Here is a 14,666-nt window from a genome sequence, read left to right on the forward strand (position 1 = left end):
GTCCTCTAGATTAGAACAACATTAAGTTGTTAGTGTAGCGCAGTGAAGTACAATTAAGTACAATTGTTTTGTACTTAAGTAAAGGTATCAATACTCTGTTACAAGTAAAAGTCTGGCTATTCAAAATTTACTTGAGTAAAGGTTCAAAACCCTAACCCTAACCCTACACCTAAACCTAACCCTAACCTCAGTAAAACTATACCTAAACCTAACCCTAACCTTAACAGTTTGACTGTTTTTTACGATTAACCCGCATTTTAATCAACCCCCCTTCACTGCCGAGATTGTTGTATTACCTTTAGAGCATACGCTGAATTATTTGGGCTTTTAATCCGCGAAAATCCATCAAAAAAAGCTCCCGTGGTTTGTTATGATCTGTGTGTAGCATCCACCATCTTGGTGCACCCGGAAGACGCACACAAGATTGGTTTCAATGAGGCGTTGCACCCAATGCATTTCCATTGGCCTCAATTTCCCAGAAGCCCTAGCAGCCCACAGCATGTGACGATTTCCGGTTTCGTCATCACAGCGAAGGCATCCAGTCTCATACTCCGCGACGAAGACGGATTTTCTTTTGATTCATTACATTACGGCGGATTAAACACATAAAACAAAAGGCGGGTATGTCCGATACGGCAGCGACATTAACCTGGAGTAATCCATTCCCGGCACGGAAACTGTTTTAACCTCAGTAAAACTATACCTAAACCTAACCCTAACCTTAAAGGACAACTTTAGTTTTTTTCAACCAAGGTTGATGTTTTAGGTTGTTATTAGAGAAACTAAAAGGTGAGTGTTAATTTTCTTTCATTTGCTGCTTTCTTTTGTTTTGGGGATTTTAGCAGTTTTTGACAGGGGGGCGGGGGCATTCGAGCATGGGGCTAAATATGTATTTATTTACAAAATATTATGGCGATTATTTTTATTATTATTTACTATAGTCCTAATAAACCCCAAGAAATTACATCCGACCACAAAATATCACGGGATCTATTGAATGTGACAAACTGACATATTCAGCCTATACACACAGTATAAGCCTTCCCCCTGTAGGCTACCTTCACATTCAGTAGATCCTGTGATCTTCTGTGGCCAGATGTAATTTCCTGGGGTTTATTAGGACTATAGTAAATAATACAAAAATAAATCACCATAAAATGTTGTAAAAAAATACATATTTAGCCCCATGCTCGAATGCCCCCCTGTCAAACATAGCTAAAATCCCTAAAACTAAAGAAAGCAGCAAATGAAAAAAAATGAACACTCATCTTTTACTTTCTCTAATAACAACCTAAAACATCAACCTTGGTTGAAAAAAACTAAAGTTGTCCTTTAACCGCAGTAAAGTATACCTAAACCTAACCTCAGTAAAACTAACGCAGTGTCTGGGGGGCGTTTCCAAGAACCCGAATCCGAGGACGAAACCATGCTAGCGTCACGAACACTGTGGCCAATCATAAACCTGTTTTGTTGGCCGACTTGTATTTCATTATATTTTCTTGCTGACTGTAAGCTTGTAGATTGCCTTTTTTATGTTTCTAAAATATCAGCCTAATGACATTCCCAACATTCCAGAGTCAAAGCAGAAGGAAACTGCCAAAAACCAGTTTTCTAAAAACAAGCCTTGTGTAATGTTGGGATTATAATAGCAACATTCTTTGTGAAGTGAATGTGGTCACTGGTGACTGACGGGGACAGAACATATTGTGTGTTCCTGGTTGGTTGGCACTAAAAACCTCTTCTAGTAATCTGGATCACTGTAGGAAGATTTCTGTGTCACAAGGCCACAGATTACTGGCTGCATGATGCCAAATGCACCGACGGCACTTAGGGCTCCTCCTGCAAACACATTCTTCAGCAGTGTGACATGCTGTTTCTTGTCAATGGAAATTATGGAAAAGACTTGTGCGAACAATGGGTGCCAAGACAGAAGACAGAAAAAAGAAAACATGTTATGGAAGTCTGTATGGGTACTCACTGCTCAGCCATTTCCACACAACCTATACGTCAATGCTTTCCCTGTACAACAGTCACAACATCTAATCACGCAAACTAACTAACTTAATTAACTTACTATGTGTCAAGGACTTTGACACATTGTATTTTTTTGTAAACAGATTAGCGTTGTCGAGATACCTTATCGGCAGTATACTTCCACCATGTTCTGACATTTTATTATTGTCAGTTAGTATATCGTGTTACTGTTTACTCATTGTTTATTTTCTTTTTTTTGACACAGATGCTTTCGCTCCCGGTTTTAATTTACATCTACTGCTGCTATAGCTGCTGGCTGCTTGGCAAAGGACACTGGCAAAAGGACATGTCGATAATCTGCATAACTGAGGAAAGTAAGGTGTTAGAGAACCGATTCCTGAAATGAATATTTGCTTATCTTCTATGCATGCTGCACAGGCTACTTAGAAACAAGATAGTACACAACATATTAAACAACATGTTAAGAGTTTACGAGAATGTACATTAACTTGTAATGAAGTATATGTCTCAGTGGCAGTGCATATCTGTCCATTGAAACTCAATTTACACATGAAGAAATAAAAGTGGTTCAAACTTGTTTTATATTTCTCGTTTACATAATTAATTGCGTGCCTGTTTCAAACTGCCGGCACAATAGTTACGAAGAAATGCTTCTTCACTGTTCTCTCAGGCCCCTTTTCCACCGGTTGGTTCCTAATGGGAACCGGTTCAGTTCTTTTTGGTTCTTAGTCCATGAGCCAGAGCTCCAAAATTGAAACGTTAATTATGAATTGAGTGGGCAAAACCATACCTATATTAGATTGTTATCACCATTAAACTTCCCCAATTGAGTACTTACACGAAGACAATGATTTATTGTATTACAAATTTTACATTTTTAAATATATAAATGAGGCATTATGTAGGAGAATATGCAAAATAATCAAAAATATGAAAAAGCTACTACTGTGGAAGGGTTATCATGTATTAATTTACTTGTATTGATCCTATAAACAATTTAATACAGGGTATAGTTTGCCCACCAATTTTTGGAGCTCTGGCTCATGGACTAAAAAACAAAAAGAACTGAACCGGTTCCCATTGGGAACCAACCGGTGGAAAAGGGGTCTCACTGTCCTGCTAATGACAAAAATGGAAGTAAATTAAAAAAGTTTCTCAAAATGCATGAGACTCAAGAAAAAGAAGTGAGCATGGTCACGGTGTGACATGCCAGAGACCACTAGAGGGCACTATAAACCAGTGATCAACTACTGTACAACTGACATCCTGCTTTTGCCTGTAGCCACTATGTAAATAACCAGAGCTGGATGGTATGCAGTAAAGTGAAGTTGTACTTTGCTGGAGTACAATTTACAATACTGCTACTACTTCAATTCCACTGCATCTCAAATCCAAATATTGTACCTTTCTCCACTACAATTATTTGAAAACATTAGTTAGTAGATTTTGAGCATTATTACAAAACATACACTAACCATCCCTAATCCTATATACATTTTGGCCATTAGAAAATAGCCGATCTACAAGCTCAGCTTTTTTTCTTTTTTTTAACCCATTCTGACCGATTCTGATTTTGGTGTCAGCATCATGTTATGCTTTAGCTATTGAAAAATAGCAGATCTACAAGCTCATATCGCGCCACCGAGTGGCGCGATACGAGCTTGTAGGTCTGCTATTTTTGAAAAATCAAAGAACGACTGACATTTTTAGAATCCGATCTCAGGTCAGAATGGGTTAATCAGACCAGTGTGTGTCCGGTGGAAACCTCGTATGAATCTGATCTCAGGTCAGAATGGGTTAAACTTGAAATAGGACATTCTACAAAATGAGTACTCTACTTTGTTACTTGGTAACATAGGATTTCTGTAAATCCACTAAGCCAAAGGGATATCCCTTTGGACTGGGGGAGATATTAGACTTTTGAGGCCATCAGGCAGAGGCTCTGAGACACTCTGCTACACACGCACCACATACATGAGTCGTGGTCTTGGTGGAAATGTGAGGGAACTATAACTTAAAATAATTTATTTTTGGAAATCTCTATGGGGACAATGAAATGGGGGTCTGGAACGATGGAACCGGAAAATGGCCGCTGAAAATAATGACCTGGTATCTCAAAACAATGAGAAATGGACCCATATTTTAAAGAAAATCACTTCACTTCAGAAAATTCACTCCCTCCACTGAGCTCTCCACACCCCTTTGTTTCACCGACATTGAGATTGTGCAACTGTTGGATGATTTGCTTACCTATTATTCTATCAGTGTTGATCTGACTGAAATCATCATGCAACCGCCAGTGCTGTCACTTGCTGTCTGTATAGGTCGTCTCCCCACTCACTTACAGTACCTATAAGGGTCCATTTGGAAGTTCCCCCTCAAGGATCCCAGATGGTCCCTACTGGGCTTTGAGCTCCACTGTCCTAGACTTGTTTAAAACCCCTTTTGGTGTTATAATTATGTTATGCTTTAGCCATTTAAAAAGAGCAGATCTACAAGGTCATAGCGCGCCACCGAGTGGCGCGCTACGAGCTTGTAGGTCTGCTATTTAAAAAAAATCAAAGAACGACTGACATAGAAACATAGCTTTTTCAGAAAACTGTCAGGATTTGGAAGACATTTTTAGAATCTGATCTCAGGTCAGAATGGGTTAAATTACACACCGGTATCAGAACTCAGAATCCACCCATACGCTAGCTGTGGGTATCTGAATCGGTATTGGGTACATACATCTCTATAGTGGAGAGGTTAGATAATTACTCACTCCTACCACCGGTTTCAAGACATTTTTGCTGTATGAAAAAAACACAGATTCTCAAAAGTTGAATACACAAAATGCCTGTAGGGACGCTCAAACGTACAGTGTGTAAATTAGTTTTTTATTCATCATTCACATGTCGTACATCTTTGTCTTATAAGATCAGCATGCTCAGCTTTAAACACAGACTCAGTGCGAATAAAGACATCACAGAGCAAAGGCAACGTTCACAGCGGTGTCTGTAAAACCATGTCCACGTCCAACGTAGGACATTATTATTGAGAGCAGCAGAACAATACCACTCAATGGAACAGAGCCTGAATTACTATAAGTGGTTAGACCTGTGAAGGAAAGTATGGAAGAGGAGTAGAGGGACCACTATCTTTACAATATGGCTGCTGTGTGTTAAGGCTGTACCCTAGCCCTGTTTTTAGGACTCGAACCTTCGGCAGGAATTTTCGAGCAAACCTTTCGAACCATTCGTTTCTAATTAATTTGAAAAATAACCTTCGAGCTCCAAACCTCGGCAACGGGGTGGGGGGGATTATTAATAACATCTAAACATGTAACATGTAAACACAACATGAACATACTCTTACTATGGGGGGAAACGAATGGTTCAAGCCCATTAATTAAGATTCTAGTGCCAACCCTAACGAGCGAAGGTTCAAACCCCGAATGTTCGGGGACAGCCTTACTGTGTGTGCATAGAGCCCGTTACAGGGTGGACAGAAGGCACTTAGATGAATCAAAGAATGTGCAAAAAGACGGTTTATACCGTAAAAAAATACAAATGATCCAAAAGTATAATTAAGCAATCATTGAGCTGCAGCGTACAAGTCAAGATTATCCACAATACATGGCTTTTGCTCTACGATAATAATACAGATTGAAATGGCATGAGTGACTGAACGTCTAAATGATATCTCTGCATGTCAACAAATGAAATAAGGAGGATATAATTGCTTTTAAGATCACAGTGAATGACAGATGGCGCACACATCCTTTTGGCATTTCTTTTTTTTTCTCCAACCAACAGACTGTTTTACCCAGCAGGCCACATGAAACTGCAATGTATATGAATACACTATTTTTGTGTATCGAGTAAAGAATATACATCATGGAAGACTGGAAGAATGAATGGAAGACTACGAGACGCCAGATACCACAGAAAACTGACCATCTGTTTTGGCTCTGCAGTCTCTGTGCAGTGGAGACAGTAGTTGTTGCTGTGAAGACATACACAGTGACAGAATAGAGCAGTGGTTTCCAAACTTCTCAGGTCTAGACCCAAAAGAGAGATTTAGACGTTAGCCTGGGACCCAAACTAGTGAAAATAGCAGATCTACAAGTGCACAACGCTTCACGCCGCATTGCGAGATTGTAGGTTATCGGCTATTTTCGCTACTTATTTTTCATTTTCTATTCATGGATTCTTTTATATTTATTTTAATTATTTTAATTATTTTTTTGTTTGTCTTAAAATGAATTAAATTCCTCTATTTATATTAAAAATAAAATCTTTTAACCCAGTCTGACCGGGCACACATTTTGGTGTCGGCATCATGTTATGCTTTAGCTATTTAAAAATAGCAGATCTACAAGCTCATATCGCGCCACCGAGTGGCGCGATACGAGCTTGTAGATCTGCTATTTTTGAAAAATCGAAGAACGACTGACATTTTTTTGAATCTGATCTCTGGTCAGAATGGGTCAATCAGACCAATGTGTGTCCAGTGGAAACCTCGTATGAATCTGATCTCAGGTCAGAATGGGTCAATCAGACCAATGTGTGTCCAGTGGAAACCTTGTATGAATCTGATCTCAGGTCAGAATGGGTTAAAACATAAAAATATATATATATTTTTAATGTAGGAAAAGAACATGAAAAGCTCAACAAAAGGACAATTTCACGAGTGAATTTTTATCACGATAAACGATAATAACGTAACCCATCCCTACTCGGGACCCCTCGGTGACCCCCGCCCCGGTTACCTCAGGCCTCCTCCGGCAGTCCGACAAGCGCGCAGCTCCGCCTCCACAGCTCGGCCTGCAGGTCGGCGTCGTAGGATATGTCGGCCGACTGTGTCCTCTGGCCGTTGTACAGGTAGCAGCCGCCCACGCCCTCCAGCTCCAGCGACACAGCCGCGTAGATGGCTGTGGAGGCGCCCTCTGCTGGCGTCTGTGGGTCATGCACAGCACACAAGAGGATTAACCCATTCTGACCTGAGATCAGATTCATACGAGGTTTCCGCCGGACACACACTGGTCTGATGAACCCATTCTGACCTGAGATCAGATTCTAAAAATGTCAGTCGCTCTTCGATTTTTCAAAAATAGCAGACCTACAAGCTCGTATCGCGCCACTCGGTGGCGCGATATGAGCTTGTAGATCTGCTATTTTTAAATAGCTAAAGCATAACATGATGCGGACACCAAAATGGGTGCCCGTTCAGAATGGGTTAATGCTGACAGCAAATTCAGATTTTACTATTTGAAGATCTGGGTCCGGATCCACAAATCCAGTCTGAATAAAAAATGGCAAAATCCAACAGGAATTTAACATTTCTATGTTTCTAATTTGTGAGTTTTGGTGATGCTTTATATTGTCTGAATCAACTTTGTGTTTGTTTACGTACTAAAAGAGTGACTTTTGAGAGCCTTTTCAGTGTACAATGTAAGTCAATGAGGAGCATATTTTGAATTATCAAATTATAATCAATGGAGCAATTATTTTTGATTTCTTGTCCGCATTTGGAGTTACATCAAGGTAAGGTAACTACACAACCAAAACCTCTGCCAAAGTGGCCTTTAAGTACTGTACTTTTGACGTATTCGTTTGTCCAATTTCCAATACTTTTACTTCTACTACACCGTCTACACCTCAAGAGGCAAATATTGTACTTTTACTCCACTCTGAAGAGCAGCTTGGCCACGGGGCGTCTTTGCGTCCAGCGCCATGGCTGCAGAGGTTATCGTACAGGTACGTACCCTGAAGAGCAGCTTGGCCACGGGCGTCTTTGCGTCCAGCGCCGGGCTGCAGAGGTTATCGTACAGGTACTACATACCCTGAAGAGCAGCTTGGCCACGGGGCGTCTTTGCGTCCAGCGCCATGGCTGCAGAGGTTATCGTACAGGTACGTACCCTGAAGAGCAGCTTGGCCACGGGCGTCTTTGCGTCCAGCGCCATGGCTGCAGAGGTTATCGTACAGGTACGTACCCTGAAGAGCAGCTTGGCCACGGGCGTCTTGGCCACGTGCGCCGGGCTGCAGAGGTTATCGTAGAGCGCCGTGTCCACCATGCCGGGGTCCACGGCGTTGGCGGTCACCGGCCAGCCCCCGGCGGTCAGCCTCTCCTGCAGGCGGTAGGTGAACAGCACCAGAGACAGCTTGCTCTGGGAGTAGGCGCCGTGCGCGCTGTAGCACCGCCTTACAGAGGGCACAGGGAGAATCGGTATTTTTTAACCACTTCTTGAACTACTTGTTCCTCCCGACCCAGGTATAGGATGCATAAATTACATCAGACTTCTGTGCTCTATGACCGATGTCATCGGTGAAGAGGATCACCCCATCATCGGTCCGTCTGACCTTGAACTAGTGCTACTCAACCCATTCTGACCTGAGATCAGATTCATACGAGGTTTCCGCCGGACACACACTGGTCTGATGAACCCATTCTGACCTGAGATCAGATTCTAAAAAAGTCAGTCGCTCTTCGATTTTTCAAAAATAGCAGACCTACAAGCTCGTATCGCGCCACTCGGTGGCGCGATATGAGCTTGTAGATCTGCTATTTTTAAATAGCTAAAGCATAACGTGATGCTGACACCAAAATGGGTGCCCGGTCAGAATGGGTTAATGTATCTGCGGCACGCCATGCTCCCTACCAATACGATTGAATTGAATACGATTAGTTATTTTCATCGTTTTGAACAAGATTGTAGGTATAGGCTATAGTATTGTTCGTTCCAAGAGAAAGTGATATGGCCTGATGTCAGCTGAGTATTAATATTAAACTTATTTATTCACCTGTGATAATCTGTTCATTAAATGTTCTCTTCACATTTTGTTTTTGTTCATTGGGGTTTGGCCTTAAAGATGGAAATGTGGCTTTTTACGGTGTGCTTCCTTAATTTTTAGACTAGTCGTGTAGTCAAAATAATACTGTCATTTTTAGCTTGCGGGCCCTTGGACTTTTGGCGGCCCTTGGAGAGGCCCCTGAACCAGTAGAACACTCTAATCTATCACGCTCCAGCCCAGCCTCTCACAGCCTGGCTGCATGGCTCTGACCTGCCGGATATACACACACATTCATCTCATCTCCTGGCCTGCTTGAGCTGCAGGCTATCGGGGCTACACCGCTGTAATATGCCCTTGAGCGAGGAGCTGTCCTCTGGCACGTATCCACCACTATCATCATGACACGCTGTGGGTGAACGCATCACACAAGCACACTGGCGTTCTCTTCTCAAACGTTTCTATGTCAAGGACAGGGTTGGGATACTTTCGGATTTGAACGATTCCTGTTCCTTAACGATTCCCTCTTACGGGTCCATTTCGTTCCATTTGTACACGCTCAGGGTTACAGTGGTCAATGAAGATAAAATATATATAGCGTCTGTCGGATGGTAACCTCATTGTGTCCAAAACTGTTACTTTTCTGGATTCAAATAAAGTAGCAGCAAAAATAGCAGATCGGAATTTCGAACTTGTAGATCTGCTATTTTGGGCATTTTTTGGGCCATTTTTGTGTGGCACTGTGGAATGATCAAGTAGAGCGTTCATTTACGAAAAGACACACAATGTATAACATGTAGACAGGAGTGTAATCGATTATGCTACAGTATGAGGCTAACAAATTGTGAATTGCCTGGCGGGCGCCTCACTAGCCTGCCCCTAGCCTGTGTGATTTCTGGTCTAGAGGGGCGGTTGCCGGCAAAAACGGGCGGTTGCCGGCAAAAACAGCCGGTGGAATCTACTGGTTCACCGATATATTGGAGCGACGCCCCTCTGCACCGTTATTGGTTTAGCGAAATACAAGTTGGCTGGCACTTCCTATGCCAGATTCTTCAATGTGTTTCCCAAGGCTTTTCTTTTTGAGCCGAATGCGAACGCAAAATGAAAGCCCGGTTTCCCCGAGGCTATACTCTCTCACCGCTGGCTCTGCAGGTCGTCCATGTCGAGCGTGGCTCCGTGGTGCGTGGCCGAGGACATGGTGACCACGCGGGCACAGCAGCCCTGCCGTCCGCTCTGCTTCAGCACGTCCAGCAGAAGGCTGCTCAGCAGGAAGTGACCCAGGTAGTTGAGACCGAACTGCAGCTCCAGACCGTCCTCCGTCTGCCGCTCGGGGACCAGCATGACGCCGGCTACACACGCATGCACAGGCGCACAGACACACACACACAAAACAATAAGAGGAACTGCCGTTAATAGTCATGTCACTGACTATTATATAAATGCGTTAATGAGAAGCTACATCTCAGGTCGTCTGGGACGCCTCAGACGACCTGAAAGCTTAGTTTTCATTTCGTTTTGATTTTGTTTTCCTCAGTGAAAGAAGGTAGTCGACGAACATTTCTTTTGACATAGTTTTAGTCAACGAAATCAACACTAGAACACAAGACATAATACAGAAGGGCCATACCGTTGTTAACCAGGACGTGGAGAGGCAGGCCTCTGTCTTTGAACTTCTGAACAAACTGTCGGATGGATTTCAGGGAGGCCAAGTCCAGGAACATAAACTCAGCTGTGTGAGAAAAAAATAGGCTTAGTAAAACATAAAAAAAAAAAAAGATATCACATCTTTTACATCTAGTTTATAATGCAAATATTGTTATTGAACACCAAAAAGCCTTAAAAAGTAATCCGTTTCTATTTGATATTGGTAACTTTCTTTCAAAAGTAAATAGCAAAAACATGACATGAAACAGGCAATGGTTTTTCCAGGCTGCAACTTTCATAGGTAGTATAAAAATATGCTTTATGGCAGCGAAACCATAATCATTCACGCTCCAGTACAGGCTTTAACCTTTCACCCCCGGGGTCAGTTTTCACAATGTATGAATGAATGGACCATTGTGAAGCTCTTTGAGCACTTGGAAAAGCAAAAATGCAATCCATTATTAATTAATTCACACGCTTCCCACATTCAAACACTAATTATGAGAGGCCAGTGTGAGAAGCAGATTTAGAGCACAGCACATGCAGAGAGCTTCAACGGAATTACGTTTACGGTGAGTTGGGGGAGAAAGGTACAAAGCGTTGAGATGATTATTACCAGTGGCGGAAAAGGTTCTCAAATCCTTTACTTACAGTAAGTAAAAGTATCAATACTGCAATACCGTTACAAGTAAAAGAAAATCAGTACCAAAAGTTAAAGTACTCATTTAAAGGTTTCAAAAGTATATTATTTTGAAAATAGCTGATCTTTAAGCTCACAATGCGGCTATTTTCAAATGGCAGAAATGTACTGAATGTGAATGTGTAATGGACTGAAGTGGTTAATGTGTGTTTTGTAATAATAATCAAACTCTACATAAGTAACTAAAGTTTTATTGGAAAGTGGAAATACTCAAGTAAAGTAAAAAAAAACAATACCTCAAAATTGTACTCGAGTACAGTACCTAAGTAAATGTACTTAGTGACTTAGTGAAAACAGAGAGATGGTTATTACCTTTCCCCTGCTCGCTGCCTTCATCGCGGATCTTGCGGGCGGCGGCCAGTCCCTCCTCTTCCTCGTTCCCAGCTAAAGATGAAGACGACCAGAGAGAAAGGCAGACACAGTCCCCGCCGCCAATCAAACCCCTCGACCAATCACAACGCTAACGCTCATTGCATTCATGTTTTCGAAGGCATGAAACGCCAATCGAGTACGTGATTAATCGGCTTAATTTAAAGCAGCACTCTGTAACTTTTTTAACAACTACGTGGCATTTTATGTCCCACAAATTTATAAAGTTACATGCTTAACCCATTCTGAACGGGCACCCATTTTGGTGTTAGCATTACGTTATGCTTTAGCTATTTAAAAATAGCAGATCTACAAGCTCATATCGCGCCACCGAGTGGCGCGATACGAGCTTGTAGGTCTGCTATTTTTGAAAAATCGAAGAGCGACTGACATTTTTTGAATCTGATCTCAGGTCAGAATGGGTTCATCAGAGCAGTGTGTGTCCGGCGGAAACCTGGTATGAATCTGATCTCAGGTCAGAATGGGTTAAGCAATAAAAATCATCTGTCCCTGCTAGGGGCTTGACTGTATTGGTATGTATAGACTCAGGGAGTCCAATATTAAAAGTGTTTGTTCAGTAACAGTGGTCTCACCCGTCTCTCCAAGCTCTTTGGGGGAAATAAAACACATTTCAGGACCATTTCCATCTGAACAAACACTATATAGCAATGATGATTACTGTCGTCGAGCTTTAACTGTTTAAACCACCTGAATCCTATAGCGGCAAACAGTGGTGAAAATAGTCAATCTACATGTTCACAAGAATCACAACACAAGCTTGTAAGACAGATCATAAATGATGTCATGTTAAGGTCTAAATTACATTTAGTAATTACATCACGTAAAGATTAATTAACAGAATAATCCATTATATAAACAATCACAAGGCTGCTCTATTTTTAAGTAATACTGAGTTGATTAATTATATATATATATATATTTTTTATATATTCAAATAATTCAGGCAGCTAATTCAATGTTACTGATGTCTATCAAATTAACTGAAAGGCCAGGAGTTACATTTGGAAATGTTGCGTTTGTTTTGTGATTCAATTATTTTCTGTTCCACTTGAAACTCCAAACATTTGGGATTATAGGGACAAATTAATGTCTATTGGCCGAATCCAGTGCATTCACACACAAGGAATTTGACTGGATGCATGGCTCTCAGACACTGCACACAAACTATTCCACTACAGCAGACAATAGAGAAGGTATACAATATGAGAGCAAGGAATATAACAGTAAAACTGATACATGTACTAATATAAATAGGACTATAAGCCATGTGTGAGCAAAAGGAGGGGGGGGGGGGAGAACATATTTTGAATTTATAAATATTGAACACGCTTTCAAACATTAATCTAGACTTTAGTGGAGCAGAAATGAATTGATGGGTGTTATAAACAGCCTACCTAGTACAACATGCATGCCAAGGCCTGCCAGGTGTCTTGCTGTCTCGTAGCCCATGCCACGAGCACCCCCTGTCACTATGGCAACCCTTCCATTTTGCTTGGGCAAAGCTGTGTGAGAAGAGAGAGGGGAGATCTACAAAGTTGACCTTTCCAAACGGTAGTCCCAGTGGTATGGATGGGACCATATGGAAATTATACAATCACGATTATTATGGCAAAAATAACGATATTATCACGATAATCAAAACATTCAAAATGTCACTTTTGTAAAGCACTTGAAATCCTTAGCAGCCCCTTTCTGGGGGGGATATTTGCCAAAAATACAAGCTCAAAAACATACAGCTCTGTGTGCCTGTAGATCTGCTCGAGTGTAGGAATAGAACCAAACGCACCCTTACGGGTCCGTTTGGTTCCATTTCTACACTCTCAAAGATTTATGGGGATCCTTGAAATTGCAGTTTGAGGACCACCACCTGTGAATAAATAACTTTGTTCCACGATACGAGCTTGTACATCTGCTATTTTCGTGTACTACTGACTTAGAAGGCAATGCATTTGTAGATTCGGCCTTAATGGGTTAAACAGAAAATGTCACGTACTATTATGGTATAACGCCATGTACTGTATAGGGATTAAAGACCTTTGTTTTCTCGAATATATAATGTCCTTAGACACCAGGAGCACTTTCTAATGTAGTCCTTTATTCGTCACTAATATGTTGGAGCGCAACAGCCACATAAATTATCCATTTATTTGGTGGACTTTTCATTTCATTACACCTGTAAGTATGGGGAACCAACTGTATGAACAGTTTGATGCAAGAGATATTGACCAAAGCATTTTCTGACGGTTTATTCGTCAGGCTCCTGGTGAGTGAGGATATGGGACGATTCATACTCCTATTGTAGAGCCGAATAAAAGTCAGTTCGGCTATGTAGAGCCTACAATGTGACGTCATTTGAGGTTCGGGGGGGTGGGTACCGTCCTAAGTCGGCTCTTCGGTGCTACTGAAAATTTCTGACGAGCCCAAATCATTTAGGCACTACAGCGCCGAAACAGCGGTAAAATAGGAGTATGAATCAGCCCCATTACCTGACCATATTCGGCTGCATGAAGCATTGACATAAAACAGTGGACGTGGTGCTCAACCTTTGGGCGTCGACTCGGGGGGACCCCCTACATGATTTTGGGGGGTTCCCCAGATGACAGTGAGGTGACAATGTAAGGATTTCTGTATCAAAAGAAATCAATAAACTATAACTATGAAAACTGGTCAAACAATGGAAAGAAATAGCAGATTGGCTATTTTCACAATATTTATCTGTGGAACAGTCAAACTAAATGTACAACCCTGACAAGGGAGGGGGGTCCCCATTTGAAATATGATTATTTTGGGGGGTGACCAGTTCAAATATTATTTTTGGGGGGTCCCCAGTTCAAATATCATTATTTTGGGGGGTCCCCAGTTCAAATAAATTATTTTAGGGGGTCCCCAGTTCAAATATAATTATTTTGGGGGGTCCCCAGTTCAAATATAATTATTTTGGGGGGTGGGTTCGCGGCCTGAAAAGGTTGAGAACCACTGAAATAAGACAATGGAAGCAATGGAAGCGTCAATCCAGTGCCAATAGCTGTTCTTATGTCTCGGACACTAAACAACAATTAATAATAATATCTTTATATGATTGTGGATGCATAGCATTTTACAATGGTTACTAACAAATATTCCACATGACAGAAATGTAAAATATGTCTAAATCAAATAAAAAA

The sequence above is a fragment of the Protomyctophum parallelum genome (genome assembly GCF_964188405.1).
Source record: "Protomyctophum parallelum genome assembly, chromosome: 23".
NCBI classification, from domain to species: domain Eukaryota; kingdom Metazoa; phylum Chordata; class Actinopteri; order Myctophiformes; family Myctophidae; genus Protomyctophum; species Protomyctophum parallelum.